Raw genomic sequence first — 14370 nt, 5'->3', positions numbered from 1 at the left:
CTTTGCCCCATGAATCATTAAAGGAGTGTTTACATATCCAAATATGGGGAGCTGTTTGACTATTTTTCCTTATTTGTCTTTATAGCATTGTAACAGTCAGAGAACATGTTCTATGTGATATTCATTATTTACTATTTACTGACACTTTCTGTCTTGCTCTGAACTTCGACAGTTTTGATTCATATGTCCTGTATAATTTTAAAAGAATGCGTGTTCTTCAATCATTCAGTAAAAAAATTCAATATATACTTTTCTCTATTCCTTTTCTTTCCTAAATACACGTTTTATACTGATATTTCTTTCATACGTAAAATCAAAAACATTAAAATTTTCCTTAAGTAAACCTAAGAGACCACTGATTATAAAGTAAGCCATTATTTTATCTATCACTAAGAAAGAAAACAGGCTGGTAATTAATTTTTAAATTACAAGACACAAACTGATTTCAAAGATTCAAAGTGTGAAAAAATAAAAATAGGGCTTCCCTGCTGGCATAGTGGTTGAGAGTCCGCCAGCCGATGCAGGGGACACGGGTTCATGCCCCGGTTCGGGAAGATCCCACATGCCGCGGAGCGGCTGGGCCCGTGAGCCATGGCCGCTGAGCCTGCGCGTCCGGAACCTGTGCTCCGCAGCGGGAAAGGCCGCAGCAGTGAGAGGTCCACGTACCGTAAAAAATAAATAAATAAATAAATAAATAAATAAATAAAAATAATTATTTTGCATTTAACTTTGGAACTCATTTATAAGATGCTTCTTTCTGTTCTTTCTTTGTTTCCTCAATTAATTTGTAAGTTTCCTGACTTCTCATATTTTTAATACTTAATAGCATAAGCAATTTGTGTTGAAAAACCTACTTTCCTTTTCTTCTTTATGAGTTATTCGTGACTGTTTGATGTGTTACTTTATGTGTAGGTTTTAACTCTTAGTTAATCGTCTTTCTATATAGTCTTCCTATGGGGACTGAGAAATTCTCAGCACCTTAACCTCTGTTCAGCTCAGTCCCTTAAACCTTCATTGAAGTCATGGGTCTTTCTTCACAAATAAAGGGTATCTCTTCACTGGCTCCAGTTCTTGGACACCTAACTTCAAATGTGGCTCTAGGTGGAAACCCAAAAGCAGCAAATCACACATTTCAATGTATGATTTCAAATCATATATTGTTATAAAAATAAAGAGAGCCTTAAGAGAAACTCTAACTGTAATTGGTTTTCATCAGTAGAAGATATTGTATTCACTGTTTCTTAAACCCAAGAGAGATTTCTGGATGAAACTGGCTATATTAATAAACAAGAGTTACCCAAAATTGACTTGAAAAAGGAGGAAAATCTTAAGCCTACATATAAGCAGTAGGAAATGCACTACAAGTGAAGTCCAAAGACCTGGATTCTATTTCTAAGCTCACTCTGAAGCAGTCTCAGCATTTCATTTGTGAAGTTATTTGTAAGGCAGTCACCAGTTCCATCACCCTACGATTTTTATTTACTATTTATTTGCTAGCTTTTTTCATTATTTTAAAGCCAGGTGTTGTCATTCAAATTCTTATTTTCTAATCTGAATATATTTCTTATTGGCTTCTTATTAAGTACAATCTTTTGGTACCGAAATTCATATAAGCACTGGAGTTTATTCCTAGGTCAAAGGCCTTAGTGAAATTCTGGATATCTTGCAACACTGCAAACTAGAAAATTACACTGCAGGTAGATAGAATTGCATTGCTTAACCTAAGTGTTTAACCTGGTCAGACCGCCCTAGTTGGATGAATAGTTCTTCATTTTGTACTGCAGGCCCTTTCAGATAACAAAAAGGAAGAGAAAAGAAAAACCAAAAAGTAAACAAACAAGCAAAAGCCTGTGTTTAGTGAGAGAGAGATGGTAAGAGACGTTATGCAATAGGGTTTTGTAATATACCATTGTGACTTAATTCTGGCATCCCTGACAAGTGTTTGATAAGTCAGCCTTGCAAAGAGACCTGCTTCCTGCAGGGTGAGTACCAGAAGCAAGAAGAGAGCCTCAAAGCACTGACTCCAGATATCAGGCACTCCCCTACATGACTGGGAAATTTTCATGATTCCTGGATGGATCAGTTGATCTATTGCCACTCATATGATCAAAACCAACTTTGAGTAGGGTTCATTATTTATCCCTAATGATAATAAGCGATGTTGAACTATCTATTTACTCCTCAAGTAATTATTGAGATTCTACTATGTGCCTGGTGGGATAGCGCATGCTGGACACACAAAGGTGGCGCGGAGGAGTTCACAGATGAGTGGTGCTTCTAGAGAAGAGAACCCAGGGGACTAGGAAACAGCTATTAGCCATGGACCCATGGAGGAGAGTGTGGGTGATGGCGGGGGGCAGAAAGAGTAGTGTTAGGGAAAATGCAATGAAAGGAACTAATACTTTTCTAAGTTTGAACTATTTATTCTTCCCTCTCCTATTCTGAGTATTTCCTGTTCTTGGCATTAACAGTAGACCACTGCTCAATGTAACCTATACAAATTTTTTAAAATTACTTCTTAAGAACACTAAAAAATAAGTTGCAAGGATATCCACCTAAGTACCCAGTGCTGAAAAACTGGTACTTTCTATTCAAATATGTTTAATATATTTCTGATGAGTGTGCTTTGCTTTCTGACAGGTAAGGAAACACTAGCTTGCTTTACAACTGTACTTCTCTCATGATTTCATTCTAACACATCAACATATTTGTTCAAAAATGTGAATTTCTCTGAGTGTTCTTCAGGTCACTCTACCCTTTATCCTGATTTTAACTTTCTACAAAATAAGGAAAAATATTCTAACAGAGAGGTAGTGAGCTACCTCATCTGCCACTTACTGGGGATGTAACCTTGGAGTAGTGACTTCTCTGGGCCTTAGGTGCCTCACTAGTGCAGAATCAGTGACAATAAGTGCTAACAACAATAATAATAATAATAGCTGAGATAAAATAATTCCACATCATATGCAATGAGATAAGCCCAGCTAAAAAGAATTGCCTCAAAAAAGTTTTCAACCAAAATTTCATTTACATTTCTAAAAGCATCCCCTATTTCAGAATCTATTAATTTCATTGTAGAGATTGATTTTTTTGTGAAAAAAAAATTATGTAAGAATTCTCCATTTATCACCATGAAACTCACTTCTAAATCAATCAATCTTGTTTCATATTTTGGTTCTTCCACAGATGAGAATCTTAAAATATTAAGTCTAGGCTGGTAGTTTAGGGTGGTTTATAATTGATCTCAAATTTGTGAGAATTGAAGATGGGCTGGAAATTTCAGCCAATGCATCAGCTTAACATCATTATGCAAGTGACTGTGCTTAGGGTATGAGAAAGAGTAGGTTTCAGAGGGGCTGGCATCTGGATGTTTGTTAAGACAGCTTTGACCTGGGTAGAAAGGTGAGGGATGGAGTGCAGAAGAGGGGTGTTGCTGTAGAGCATGAGTCCAGGCAAATCAGCCTTAAAATTCATTGACCCATATTAACCACTCATATATTTCCAAGATTTAAATGATTCCTTTGCACTCCCTTGGGCCAACACCACATTTTTTCCATCTAGTTCAAGGTTATCAGTTAAAAATCAAATAAGATTCTCCTGCTTATACCAATGTAATGATCATGTTATGACTATTATAGATTTTCCTCCTATCTATGCAATCACTCTGCCTTCACATGCTCATTTAGCTCCACTGGAGAGCCACTTTCCCCTTGCTCAGTCTTCATCAACTCTTAAAGTTGACTACTATTGACTGCTACTTTTTTATTCCTGGTTATTCTGAATGACATTACCAACTGAGCTTTGATCATTGGGGCAGACGTGTGTGCTAGAGGATTAGGAGGAGGTCTTTGGATCAACTGCCACAAAGAACTAAGTTCTTGTAGAGTTGATATATTTACAAAACAGAGGATACGTAGATAAGCAGAACACTGAGCTTGAAACAGAGCTGTCCAATAGAACTTTCTGGAACAATGGAAATATTCCATACATGCTCCATCCAAAACGGTAGGCACTAGCCACATGTCGCTACTGAGTATTTGAAATGGGGGTTGTGCGACCAAGGGATAGAATTTTTTTATTTTATTTTATTTTTTTTTAAATTTTATTATTATTATTTTTTTTTCGGTACGAGGGCCTCTCACTGTTGTGGCCTCTCCCGTTGCGGAGCACAGGCTCCGGATGTGCAGTCTCAGCGGCCATGGCCCACGGGCCCAGCCGCTCCGCGGCATGTGGGATCTTCCTGGACCAGGGCACAAACCCGTGTCCCCTGCATCGGCAGGTGGACTCTCAACCACTGCGCCACCAGGGAAACCCAAGGGATAGAATTTTAAATTATATTTAACTTTAATTAATTTATATTTAAATAGCCACATATGGCTAGGGGCTACCATACTGGACAGCACAGCTTTAAATAATCAAGCAAGTAATATAAAGATATCAGGTTGCAATGTCAGCTGGGGAGACACATTAGTAGGATGCAACACCATGAAACATAGGTGCCACCAGGGGACTAAATCAAATGTGAGCAACAGGAATTCAGCTGATGAATAGTATACAGAGTCACGATGTGTTTGTGCATTGAACAACCTTATGCTAACACAGAAAGCGTAGCATACCAGTAAACAAGTCATTTTATCCAGGTTTTACCAGGATTACTCTGAAGTGTTGGAAATGTCCTCTGAAACCAAGCTAGATGGACTTTTCTTCAAAGTTTTGGATCTCCTTATGAATCATAAGAAGTTATCACTGAGCCATGGGACACTCTTTGCTGCAGGAATTTAGCCTCTGCCTTCAGAATGGGCAATTCCAAGGATCCTATATAGGACGAGCATCAGTGAAGCCAAGCATCAGCTATCAGCAAGTCCTAATTCATCTGCATGACACATCATCACCATGTGCACATTTCATACACAGTACTCCTTTCCATCTTGCCATGACTGTATCAGTTCGTATCTTGGCAAGGTGATTTAAAGATAAACATAAAGTTCTCTTCTTTGATTACAGGCAAAGCATTGACTTCTCCAGTTTGAGTTTTCACCATTTTGTTGGTTGCTCAAGCTTCAAATCTCTGTGTTGTCCTTAACTGCTTCCACAATGTGCCTTGTCCAACGCATACCACCATCACTACTGGTCCAAAGCTATTTTACCTGTGGACTAAGTTGTTACATACATTAGAACTCAAGAAGATAAGGGATTGAATTCCAGTTATTCTATTTACTTTCTGCATGACTCTGAGCTACTTAATATCTTTGAGTCTCCATGTCCTCAATCTAAATGGGGCTAGTTGCATCTACTCATGATATAAGTAAAATCATCTATATAAGCATAATGCTTAACGATTAGCAGAAATGAAACAAATATTAGTCCCTTTTCCCCTTCTTTTCTTTTTTATCTTCACTTTCCATTAGTGTCTTTCATTCTGTTTTCTGGTTTAAATACTACGAAAATAGATTCCAAAATTCACATATCCATTTTTGTCTTCTTCTCTCTCCCAGATTTGTATATCCAACTGCTGACTTAATATTTCCATTTGGAAGTCTAATAGATATCTCAGACCTTACCTCAAACTCACTCTGCCCTCAGACCTCCATATCTCAGTTAGTATTCATCTAGTTTTAGGCCAAAAATGTAAAAATCACTCGGACTTCGCCCTTCTCATATTGCAATTCCACTTCTTCTCCATCCCTTTCAAAACATTTCCTAAATCCAGCCACTTCTTTCCACACCCACTACTAACAGCCTACACAAACCTGGACCATGGGCATCAACTTTGAAAGCTGTCTCTGCTTCCTCTCTTGACCATTACAGTCTATTCTCCAAACAGCAGCACTCAAATGCTCTTTTAAAAACATAACTCAGCCCACATCATTCTACGGCTCAAAACTCTCTACTGTCTTTCCATTGCATTTAAAATAAACTTCTTACCAGAAGCTGCCAAACCCTACATGTTCTGACTACATGTGCATTGAACAACTACAACTTCATCCCTTACCATTCTCTGCTTCACTCTCATGTACAGCTTCATGTTTTTTCTTGTGGTTCCTTCAGCAGTTTAAACCCTGTTCCCTCTAACTACAATACACTTCTTCCAGAACTTTAGCTTATTCCATCCCTTCACTCAGACTATCATTAGAATGTCACATTCCCAGAGAGCCCACCACTGCTCTCTTTCCTTTATTCTGCTTTGTCTACCTAGTGTCTATCACTATCTGGCATTATCATATCAATTTGTTCTTTTGCCTATTGTCTGCTTCTATTAGGATGTAGGAAATTTTCTGTTTCGTTCACTTTGGTATCCCAACAAATAAATCGTGCCTGGTGCATAGGAGGCACCAGTTAGTGATGAGTTTGCTACAGATGTACTGGAGTTATTCATCCCCACAGCGCTCAGGCTTTGAAGATCAGGAATTGGGAGCCCCCAGAGGATCTGCCTCTGACAGAAGCTGCCTCATCCTTTACTCTGGTGCACCATCCACAAATTATCATCATGTATCTATGCCATGGCATGGACTTATCTAGCTGGAGACCAATAAATCCTAGCTAGTTAGGTGCTCAATAAATGATGGGAATTTGTGACATTGTGATTTTTGCAACAACTCTGCTGTGTGGTTGTGTGACATAGGAGGAAAATGAGACAAAGGAAGACTGAGAAACTTGCCCAAAGTCATCCAATCTGTAAGTGATGAACCAGAGATGAGAACCCAGGCTGACTGACCCCAGAAGTCATGCTCAATCCCTGCACTATAAATACTACTTCCTATGTTAGCTGCTGTAATTAACTGAAACTAATGAGCACAGAGGATCTTAAAGTTTGAAGGTGCTTTAGAGATTATCTAGCCCCACTGTTTCATGTGGAAAAGGGAAGTAAAGGTTCTTCAAATAGGTAAAGGACCCACGCAACCCTATGGCTCGCTAGCCCCAGGATTGCCACAGAATGTAGATCTCCTGATGTCCTGCCATTACCAGGTCTTAAAAGGTACCCTTGATAGGCAAGAGACACATCCAGGTAGAGGTCTTTGGAGTCATCCCTCCCTGATTTAACATTTATATTTGTTGATTACCTATAGAACACAGGCTTCCAATTCTTTAATCTTCACATTCTTTTACTTACATCCATTGATTAGGCATCTCTCTGGTCAATGAAGAAATAAGAAAGGAAAAGAAGGGACATTTTAGAATTTTAGTGCAATGATGAAAATGATCAATTCCTCCTAATTCTTAAACCTAATTCTTACGTACAGGTAGATATGCTCCACAGAAAGCCATGTTTAAATCTGTACCTACCTCATTCTTTTGCCAATTGATATACCCACTAATGGTCCTTTTATCTTAGATCATTCTTTTTTACTGGCATTACTAGATTACCATTATTAACACTCCAGTTTAATAGCCTTTAGTGTAATTATTCTATGCAATTTTCTATGTAAGATAATTCTCAACTTTTAAAGCATTGCAATCTTTGCTAAATAGCAGGAATTTCTCTTCTACACCTGGCACTTTCTTGGGATGTGATCCACACTTATTAAATATTGCTGTTTGAGTGCTTCTGTGCACTGTTTTTTTACAAAGGTCTGAGGTGTTACTTTTATAAGTTTGAGTCCATACAAATAGGAGACAAGAATATATTGGTAGAAAGCCCAAAGTTTTCTAAATGTATATGAGCACAGATTAAGAAAGCAGTAATTAATTTCCTTTGACCCTGAGCTGAAATTTCTTTCCAAAGCTGTCATAAAGAGAAAGAGGCCAGAAAGGAGAAGTGAGACTGTGTAACAATGCAATTAAACCCTTGTAATGAGGTCGGGCCTTGGACTTGTTGCAACTGATATCATTATAGCAATGAGAAGGCCTTATAGGGATGGTCGGATGTTTTTTTTTTTTTTTTTTTTTTTTAATTCATGCTTTCTTTTTTAACTATTTACCATCAGGCATGTACTCTTTTGTAAGGGAAATATATAGGCCTTATGTATAAAGAAACACAAATTTCACATTTTTTTTTTAGAAGAAGCATTCAGTTGGCTCAGGCAGGTGATCTTTTGTATGCAAAGCAGGAAAGTGTGAAAGGCACAGAAAGAGCTCAGGATTAAGAATCAAGACGTCTCTTGCACTGTGGCTCTTAATTTACATGTGTCTCCAATGAGCTGAGGCCAAGCACAAGGTCGTAGGGCTCTAGTCTTGAGTCTCCTGCTAAGTAGCTGTGTGACCTGAAGCAGGTCCTAAATGTCTCTGAGCCTCAGCTCTCTCATTTCATCAAGTGAAAAGAATACCATTTACTGGGGTATTTTTTTATGGTTTATCTCATAATTAATAGGATAAATTTGATATAAGTCATCCTATTAGGAATTCATTGGTCTTGTTCTCTCTGCAAATATTTATGTATATTTTTAATTGGTTATGATCATAAATTTAATGTTATGTGGTTATTTTTTGATTACACTTTTTTTTCTTGTTTTTTTTTACATCTTTAGTGGAGTATAATTGCTTCACAATGGTGTGTTAGTTTCCACTTTACAACACAGTGAATCAGCTATACATATATATATGTTCCCATATCTCTTCCCTCCTGCATCTCCCTCCCTCCAACCCTCCCTATCCCACTTCTCTAGGTGGTCACAAATCACTAAGTTGATCTCCCTGTGCTATGCGGCTGCTTCTCACAAGCTACCTACCTTACGTTTGGTAGTGTATATATGTCCATACCTCTCTCTCGCTTTGTCACAGTTTACCCTTCCCCCTCCCTGTATCCTCAAGTCCATTCTCTAGTAGAATGGACTTTCTCTCTCTATTCTCTCTCTATTCCTGTCTTACCCCTAGGTTCTTCATGACATTTTTTTTTTCTTAAATTCCAAATATATGTGTTAGCATACGGTATTTGTCTTTCTCTTTCTGACTTACTTTACTCTGTATGACAGATTCTAGGTCCATCCACCTCACCACAAATAGCTCAGTTTCGTTTCTTTTTATGGCTGAGTTATATTCCATTGTGTATATGTGCCACATCTTCTTTATCCATTCATCTAATGATGGACACTTAGGTTGTTTCCATCTCTGGGTTATTGTAAATAGAGCTGCAATGAATATTTTGGTACATGACTTTTTTTGAATTATGGTTTTCTCAGGGTATATGCCCAGTAGTGGGATTGTTTGGTCATATGGTAGTTTTATTTGTAGTTTTTTAAGGAACCTCCATACTGTTCTCCATAGTGGCTATACCAATTCACATTCCCAACAGCACTGCAAGAGTGTTCCCTTTTATCCACACCCTCTCCAGCATTTATTGTTTCTAGATTTTTTGATGATGGCCATTCTGACTGGTGTGAGATGATATCTCATTGTAATTTTGATTTGCATATCTCTAATAATTAATGATGTTGAGCATTCTTTCATGTGTTTGTTGGCAGTCTGTACATCTTCTTTGGAGAAATGTCTATTTAGGTCTTCTGCCCATTTTTGGATTGAGTTGTTTGTTTTTTTGTTATTGAGCTGCATGAGTTGCTTATAAATTTTGGAGATTAATCCTTTGTCAGTTGCTTCATTTGAAAATATTTTCTCCCATTCTGAGGGTTGTCTTTTCATCTTGTTTATGGTTTCCTTTGCTGTGCAAAAGCTTTGAAGTTTCATTAGGTCCCATTTGTTTATTTTTGTTTTTATTTCCATTTCTCTAGGAGGTGGGTCGAAAAGGATCTTGCTGTGATTGATGTCATAGAGTGTTCTGCCTATGTTTTCCTCTAAGAGTTTGATAGTTTCTGGCCTTACATTTAGGTCACTAATCCATTTTGAGCTTATTTTTGTGCATGGTGTTAGGGAGTGATCTAATCTCATACTTTTACATGTACCTGTCCAGTTTTCCCAGCACCACTTATTGAAGAGGCTGTCCTTTCTCCACTGTACATTCCTGCCTCCTTTATCAAAGATAATGTGTCCATATGTGCGTGGGTTTATCTCTGGGCTTTCTATCCTGTTCCATTGATCTATCTTTCTGTTTTTGTGCCAGTACCATACTATCTTGATTACTGTAGCTATGTAGTACAGTCTGAAGTCAGGGAGCCTGATTCCTCCAGCTCTGTTTTTTGTTCTCAAGGTTGCTTTGGCTATTCAGGGTCTTTTGTGTCTCCATACAAATTGTGAAATTTTTTGTTCTAGTTCTGTGAAAAATGCCATTGGTAGTTTGATAGGGATTGCACTGAATCTGTAGATTGCTTTGGGTAGTAGAGTCATTTTTACAAGGTTGATTCTTCCAATCCAAGAACATGGTATATCTCTCCATCTATTTGTATCATCTTTAATTTCTTTCATCAGTGTCTTATAATTTTCTGCATACAGGTCTTTTGTCTCCTTAGGTAGGTTTATTCCCAGATATTTTATTCTTTTTGTTGCAATGGTAAATGGGAGTGTTTTCTTGATTTCACTTTCAGATTTTTCATCATTAGTGCATAGGAATGCCAGAGATTTCTGTGCATTAATTTTGTGTCCTGCTACTTTATCACATTCATTGATTAGATCTAGTAGTTTTCTGTTACCATCTTTAGGATTCTCTATGTATAGTATCATGTCATCTGCAAACAGTGACAGCTTTACTTCTTTTCTGATTTGGATTCCTTTTATTTCCTTTTCTTCTCTGATTGCTGTGGCTAAAACTTCCAAAACTATGTTGAATAAGAGTGGTGAGAGTGGGCAATGATGTCTTGCTCCTGATCTCAGTGGAAATGCTTTCAGTTTTATACCATTGAGGACGATGTTGGCTGTGGGTTTGTCATATATGGCCTTTATTATGTTGAGGAAAGTTCCCTCTATGCCTACTTTCTGAAGGGTTTTTATCATAAATGGGTGTTGAATTTTGTCAAATGCTTTCTCTGCATCTATTGAGATGACCATATGCTTTTTTTCCTTCAATTTGTTAATATGGTGTATCACATTGATTGCTTTGCGTATATTGAAGAATCCTTGCATTCCTGGAATAAACCCCACTTGATCATGGTGTATGATCCTTTTAATGTGCTGTTGGATTCTGTTTGCTAGTATTTTGTTGAGGATTTTTGCATCTAAGTCCATCAGTGATATTGGCCTGTAGTTTTCTTTGTTTGTGACATCCTTGTCTGGTTTTGGTATCAGGGTAATGGTGGCCTCGTAGAATGAGTTTGTGAGTGTTCCTCCCTCTGCTATATTTTGGAAGAGTTTGAGAAGGATAGGTGTTAGCTCTTCTCTAAATGTTTGATAGAATTTGCCTGTAAAGCCATCTGGTCCTGGGCTTTTGTTTGTTGGAAGATATTTAATCACAGTTTCAATTTCAGTGCTTGTGATTGGTCTGTTCATATTTTCTATTTCTTCCTGATTCAGCCTTGGCAGGTTGTGCATTTCTAAGAATTTGGCCATTTCTTCCAGGTTGTCCATTTTATTGGCATAGAGTTGCTTGCAGTAATATCTCATGATCTTTTGTATTTCTGCAGTGTCAGTTGTTACTTCTCCTTTTTCCATTTCTAATTCTATTGATTTCACTCTTCTCCCTTTTTTTCTTGATGAGTCTGGCTAATGGTTTAACAATTTTGTTTATCTTCTCAAAGAACCAGCTTTTAGTTTTATTGATCTTTGCTATTGTTTCCTTCATTTCTTTTTCATTTATTTCCGATCTGATCTTTATGATTTCTTTCCTTCTGCTAACTTTGGGGTTTTTTTGTTCTTTTTTCTCTAATTGCTGTAGGTGCAAGGTTCGGTTGTTTATTTGAGATGTTTCCTGTTTCTTAAGGTAGGATTGTATTGCTATAAACTTCCTGCTTAGAACTCCTTTTGCTGCATCCCATAGGTTTTGGGTTGTTGTGTCTCCATTGTTATTTGTTTCTAGGTATTTTTTGATTTCCACTTTGATTTCTTCAGTGATCACTTTGTTATTAAGTAGTGTATTGTTTAGCCTCCATGTGTTTTTATTTTTTACAGATCTTTTCCTATAATTGATATCTAGTCTCATAGCGTTGTGGTCAGAAAAGATACTTGATACAATTTCAATTTTCTTAAATTTACCAAGGCTTGATTTGTGACCCAAGATATGATCTATTCTGGAGAATGTTCTATGAGCACTTGAGAAAAATGTGTATTCTGTTATTTTTGGATGGAGTGTCCTATAAATATCAATTAAGTCCATCTTGTTTAATGTATCATTTAAAGCTTGTGTTTCCTTATTTATTTTCATTTTGGATGATCTGTCCATGGGTGAAAGTGGGTGTTAAAGTCCCCTACTATGAATGTGTTACTGTTGATATCTCCTTTTATGGCTGTTAGTATTTGCCTTATGTACTGAGGTGCTCCAATGTTGGGTGCATAAATATTTACAATTGTTATATCTTCCTCTTGGATCGATCCCTTGATCATTATGTAGTGTCCTTCTTTGTCTCTTCTAATAGTCTTTATTTTAAAGTCTATTTTTTCTGATATGAGAATTGCTACTCCAGCTTTCTTTTGGTTTCCATTTCCTTGGAATATCTTTCTCCATCCCTTCACTTTCATTCTGTATGTGTCTCTAGGTCTGAAGTGGGTCTCTTGTAGACAGCATATATATGGGTTTTGTTTTTGTTTCCATTCAGCCAGTCTGTGTCTTTTGGTGGGAACATTTAGTCTATTGACATTTAAAGTAATTATCGATATGTATGTTCCTATTCCCATTTTCTTAATTGTTTTGGGTTTGTTATTGTAGGTCTTTTCCTTCTCTTGTGTTTCTTTCCTAGAGAAGATCCTTTAGCATTTTTGTAAAGCTGGTTTGGTGGTGCTGAACTGTGTCAGCTTTTGCTTGTCTGTAAAGGTTTTAATTTCTCCATCAAATCTGAATGAGATCCTTGCTGGGTAGAGTAATCTTGGCTGTAGGTTTTTCTCCTTCATCACTTTAAATATCCTGCCAGTCCCTTCTGGCTTGCAGAGTTTCTGCTGAAATTTCAGCTGTTAACCTTATGGGGATTCCCTTGTGTGTTTTTTGTTGTTTTTCCCTTGCTGCTTTTAATATGTTTTCTTTGTATTTAATTTTTGACAGTTTGGTTAATATGTGTCTTGGCGTGTTTCTCCTTGGATTTATCCTGTATGGGAGTCTGTGCTTCCTGGATTTGATTAACTATTTCCTTTCCCATATTAGGGAAGTTTTCAATTATAATCTCTTCAAATATTTTCTCAGTCCCTTTCTTTTCTCTTCTTCTTCTGAAACCTCTATAATTCAAATGTTGGTGTGTTTCATGTTGTCCCAGAGGTCTCTGAGACCCCAATTCTTTTCATTCTTTTTTCTTTATTCTGCTCTGCAGTAGTTATTTCCACTATTTTATCTTCCAGGTCACTTATCCGTTCTTCTGCCTCAGTTATTCTGCTATTGATCCCATCTAGAGTATTTTCAATTTCATTTATTGTGTTGTTCATTGTTGCTTGTTTCATCTTTAGTTCTTCTAGGTCCTTGTTAAATGTTTCTTGCATTTTGTCCATTCTATTTCCAAGAGTTTGGATCATCTTTACTATCATTATCCTGAATTCTTTTTCAGGTAGACTGCCCATTTCCTATTCATTTGTTAGGTCTGGTGTGTTTTTATCTTGCTCCTTCATCTGCTGTGTGTTTTTCTGTCTTCTCATTTTGCTTATCTTACTGTGTTTGGTGTCTCCTTTTTCAGGCTGCATGTTCGTAGTTCCCATTGTTTTTGGTGTCTGTCTCCAGTGGCTAAAGTTGGTTCAGTGGGTTGTGTAGGCTTCCTGGTGGAGGGGACTAGTGCCTGTGTTTTGGTGGATGAGGCTGGATCTTGTGTTTCTGGTGGGCAGGTCCACATCTGGTGGTGTGTTTTGGGGTGTCCATGGACTTATTATGATTTTAGGCAGCCTCTCTGCTAATGGGTGGGGTTGTGTTCCTGTCTTGCTAATTGTTTGGCATAGGGTGTCCAGCACTGTAGCTTGCTGGTCATTGAGTGAAGCTGGGTGTCGGTGTTGAGATGGAGATCTCTGGGAGATTTTCGCTGTTTGATATTACTGGAGCTGGGAAGTCTCCTGTGGACCAGTGACCTGAAGTTGGCTCTCCCACCTCAGAGGCAGAGCCCTGACTCCTGGCTGGAGCACCAAGAGCCTTTCATCCACACGGCTCAAAATAAAAGGGAGATAAATTAGAATGAAAGAGGATAAAGAAATAAAATAAAGTAAGGTAAAATAAAATAAAGTTATTAAAACAAAACAAAAATAATTATTAAGAAAAAAAAAAAAAAGACGGATGGTACCCTAGGACAAATGGTAAAAGCAAAGCTATACAGACAAAATCTCACAGAGAAGCATACACATACACACTCACAAAAAGAGGAAAAGGGGAAATAATAATAAATCTTGCTCTCAAATTCCACCTCCTCAATTTGGGATGATTCGTTGTCT

Source organism: Delphinus delphis, chromosome 2, assembly GCF_949987515.2.
Source record: "Delphinus delphis chromosome 2, mDelDel1.2, whole genome shotgun sequence".
In the NCBI taxonomy this organism is placed as follows: Eukaryota; Metazoa; Chordata; class Mammalia; order Artiodactyla; family Delphinidae; genus Delphinus; species Delphinus delphis.
The sequence above is the reverse complement of the archived record's forward strand: the minus strand, read 5'-3'. Positions refer to the sequence as shown.